The sequence below is a fragment of the Rutidosis leptorrhynchoides genome, chromosome 1 (genome assembly GCF_046630445.1).
Source record: "Rutidosis leptorrhynchoides isolate AG116_Rl617_1_P2 chromosome 1, CSIRO_AGI_Rlap_v1, whole genome shotgun sequence".
Lineage (NCBI taxonomy): Eukaryota > Viridiplantae > Streptophyta > Magnoliopsida > Asterales > Asteraceae > Rutidosis > Rutidosis leptorrhynchoides.
In genome coordinates this window covers 462,342,582-462,347,682 of record NC_092333.1, presented here as the reverse complement: position 1 = coordinate 462,347,682, position 5,101 = coordinate 462,342,582, and positions in this window count along the sequence as shown.

Below are 5,101 nucleotides of genomic sequence, written 5' to 3'. Positions count from 1 at the left end.
GTTGATGACGATGGAGGGCGCACGAAACAACGAAAAGAAGTATAGGGGTAAAATACTAAGCACCGACTTAATGAGGGTTAATCGTCCACCGAATGACATCGTTCTAGCTTTCCAATCCGATAACCTTTTACTAAACTTATCAATGACCAACTCACATGCTTCTTTTTGTGCATTTTTTGTCCGATAGGCATGCCAAGGTACATGAATGACAATTTACCCGCACTACACCCGAATTTTCTTGCTAAGCTTTCAACATCAGAGAAGGATACACCAATGCCGAATTAGGAACTTTTGGACATATTAATTTTCAGACCAGAAACTTTTTCGAAACAAGTTAAGGTTTTAAGAATGTTGCTAATGTTTGACTTTCCCCAATCCCCGAAAAAAATGGTGTCGTTCGCGAATTGCAAATGAGAGATATTATTTTATTATTACCAATCTCAACCCCCTTAACAACCAATCTCTAATAGCAATCTTCGTTAAAACGTTTAATCCTTCACTAGCAATAATAAATAGGTACAGTGACCGTAAATATTTTTATTTGTGCTATATAATATATGATGAAAATTATATGAGTGAATTGAGTTTTAAATATGTTTTCATTCATATAATTTTCATAAAAAAAATTATATAACACAAATAAAAATATTTACGGGTAAAGTTGATAAAGAAACACTTTGAAAAGTCAACAATGGATACTTAAGATGGGACGGGAGGAATAACTCTTTTAGCTAGCACAAATTTTCTTTTTTTTTCTTATCTTCATTTCATTTTCAAGGGCAAATGACTTGAAGAGATAATCTAAGTTACTCAATTTGATAATCAAGGTAACTCTCCATTTGCCTAACTCTAAAAAGAATTTCAATTTTTAATTTGTTCAAGAAAATAATTACATGTTCAAAAATTTTGAAATTGGGGTAATCTTCGTCAAATTCATTAACGACCGTTAGTCAAAAATACACATTTGGTCCCTAAGTTTCTTTAAAATTTTCACCCATAATCTTTTTCATCATCTTCATCACCATCTTCAACTTCACCGCCACCATCTGCATCATCACCGACACCATCTTCATCATCATCGTCGAAAACTACCACCACCACATATCGAAGAACATTAGCAGGAGCTTTCACGTAGATGAAGATGAACTTGAAACATTGAATTTGAGATTTAGAGCTTGTAAGCTAATGATTCCTTCATGAAAAGTGCTTCAAATCATCCTCCTAACATTCTTTAAACTTCATCTTAACCAGAAACATCAAACTGAATTCGAATTTAAACGACGGAAATTCAGTTGACTTTTTATCACAAACTTTTGACTCCGAAATTCGAACTCGATATTGAGAGTTAAGATCTGCGATTTTGCAGAGAGTTTCATGATGAGATTATGAACACTTTTACATTTTTTTCTCGTTTTCATTCCATAGCATTTCGAAAAAACAAGTCTGAAATCGAAGTATTTTTTGAAATTTGTCGTGTTTCTGTAAAATGCGAAAATGGGTTTATGTTTAGATTGATCAAACGCAGATACCTGCATCATTTGGTGGATTTTTGTTGTAATTTGTGGTGTTTCTCTTGAAGACCACCGTGAACCACCTCCTGACGCCACTGTTCTTCGCTAGATTCTGCACAAAATGAAGAACAATCAGCTGAGATGGATTATGTTCCTTGGTGGCGGTGATGATGTATGGTGGCAGTGAAGATGAAGATGGTGATAAAGAGGATGAGTGGTGTAATTTTCTAACAAACTTTAGGGACCAATCGTTTATCTTTGACTAAAGATCATTAATGAATTTGACGAAGATTACCCCAATTTTAAAAATTTTAAACACGTAATTTTTTTTCTTAAACAGATTAAAAATTGAAATCCTATTTGGAGTTAGGCAAATTGATGGTTACCTTGATTGTCAATTTAGGTAACTTAGATTACCTTTTCGGGCCATCAGAATAACTAGCCCAATCCCAATAATCCGGTAGAGGCAAACTATTCTAAAATTTCTAAACTATATTCTAAGTCGATGCATATGACGAACATTATCATCAATAACTAGTAAGATCAAAATTGAAAAAGGAGAATATAATGATATCAAACTCACCATAGTGGTCCAGTGGTTCACCCATTTACACTTGTGTATTGGGATGGGGGTGGGTGTAACAACCCAAACCAAACCACGACAAAACCCCGTTAATTTTCACAACATAAAAAAAATTTTGCTGATCAGTTCATTCGCGCGGCGCTCCAGGTGGGTGCGCGGCGCGCCAAACCACCTGGACAGCCCGCTGTCCCCGGAAGTCAATTTAACGAAAATGTTTGACTAGTTCCCGACGTTTTTAGCCAAAACGCTTTTAACCATAAATTCATATATATAAAACTAGCACGTTTAACTAATAAAATTAAGTTTACGGAGTGGGTCCCACATCGACCCATATTACCACCTTAAGTACCAAAATACAATTTTCGACTTTAAGATTTTAATACAAAACAAAGCCGAGCATGGCGATCGGGAATACACTACCCAATCCTAAACAATCCAAGAGCAAGTCACTAAAGCAACTATGCAAGCCTTCTAGTCCTCGCGCTTACCCGAGCCACCATCCGCATGCAATCTATAAAAAGAGTCAACAACGAGAGGGTAAGCTAATGCTTAGTGAATGATAATATACTACATACATATATATGTATAAAATGAATACGCCACACAAACAAATACCGCATACCGTAGCATCCAAATATAAAGCAACTACACTAAGCATACCGTAAAATCTCTAAGCATCAAGCTAAAGGTACAACAACAAATTGTAAGTCCACCAACGACCAAGTGAACAACGCCAAATAGCTACACCCGGAGGGTTAGCTACAACACAACGACACATTAATATCAATAATATAAACGAACAAGGTTAACACCTTAACCCTTTACCGAGAACCCAAAGATACCACCATGAAGATTGGCCGAACTACACGAGCCTTAGTAATCCGAAACCACACGAGATTACTATCTTCACAACATCGAGGTTGGCCGAACTACACGAGCCTTAGTAATCCGAAACCACACGAGATTACTACCTCAATAAGATGACCGAACTACACGAGTCACCACGAATCCGAACCACACGGGATTCATTTGATAAGATGACCGAAACCACACGCGTCATCGTGAATCCGAAACCACACGCGATTCACTTCTCCAACTCAAACCCACGGTCACGGGATTATAAAATCCACCACATCGGGGCCACAACATCCAAATCACAACCATGTGTGATAACGTACACACGAACGAATACTTTGCCAAAGATGGTCAACCAAAACGCACAACCGTGCCAATTGGACTCATACAAAAGTCCATCAAGTCCACCTACATGTGAAGTGAGCTCTATAGCCGAGATTCACTTCACCCGACCCGCACCCATCCTACACATACATATGTACATAGGATAATATCACTCACCTTGAAGTCTTGAAGAAAGCTTCCAAGTGATCCGCAACTCGCCAATGGAAAATACCTATTCCATTAACACAATTACAACAATACAATTAGGATGGATTTACAAACCAACCCAATTCGCCACTTAGTGCAATTTCGACCCAAATGCACTTCCGAGCACAAACCGTGCCCAAACTAACCAATAATCACTAACGCAAGTGAGAATGGTCATAATATGCCAATTAAACCCGAACTCAAGTGTTAAACACGTGTCATACCCATTTTGACACTTAAACCCTAATTTTGACCCATAAAGGTCAAAACCTCATTCTTTACAAATTTTGACACCAAAACACATTTAACTCGGTTTCATACTTTAACTTAATCCATTTTAAGTTTATCAACCTCATTAAATCGCCAATCGGGTCATAATCACCACCAAACCCTAATTTGACCCAAAGTCAAACTTAGTCAACCAAATAACCGTAAATGAGTTTCAATACTTCCATAATCACTAACTTAAGTGATTAAACCCAATTTCAAGTTCTAAACATAACCAATTTGTTCACCAACCCGAAATCCACCAACAATAACAATAAACCCGATTACTAGCATCACTAAACCCACTTCATGAGTCTAAATGGGTTTATCAACAAATCAAGTTCAAACCCTAACTTTGAATAGCAAAATCAACAATGAAATTCGGAGTTAGAACTTACCAATACCGCCAAAATGATGCCGTTGACGAGTGGAACAACTTTAATACCCGAGGTTTGACCCGAAACACCCTTCTTCTTCTCCAATTGGAGCTCTCTCTCTCTCTAAAACTCTCCTCTCACTCTAGGGTTTGAAGATGAGAGTGTTTGATGAGTGAAATATGATCCAAACTGATCAAAGGATCAGTTTTGATGACCCTAAACCGACCCCAAGTGAAAAGACCAAAGTACCCTTCATTTAAAGCCTTTAAAAAGGCTGAAAATTGCTTCAGCAGTGATCGGCGCACCGCGCCACAAGGTGGGGCGCCGCTCCAACTGACAGTTCAGTTTTCAGAAACTTGTTTTGGCCATAACTTTTTGACCGTAGCTCCGTTTTCGATGAATCAAATATCGTTGGAAACGTAATAAGATTTCCTTTCCAATGGTAAGGCTTTGAAACATTAACACCAACTTTATTTGTGGTTGAAAAGATACGTACACTCCTTGTCACTTCAGACAACGTCCAGTTTCCTTCGACGTTCTAGCAAGCAACACGTACATGCTTCGTACACTTCATACATGCATAGTACTCCATAAATACATTATGTACAATAAATATTTGGGTCTTACAACTCTCCCCCATTTAAACTCAATCACGTCCTCGTGATCTTCTCCACTTAAACAATCCGGACCTACTCAACGATCCTCACTCAAGTCCCAATACGAACTTTCCTAGACAATTCTTCCCAACGAATCGCCTTCATCAACTAAATCGTCACCCGCGATTTATCCAAATCACCATCCGAGCACTAAAACCATGCTCCTTCCCTAACATCGGGAAAACTCAACCAATCTCGTACCGAGATATCAAACCCTTATCGCGCACTTACCGAGTACAACGCTAAAAACAACCAAGTCTCAACTTAAGGTCAACAACCACGTACCAAAATAAAGTCAACCATCAAACCGATGAAGAACGA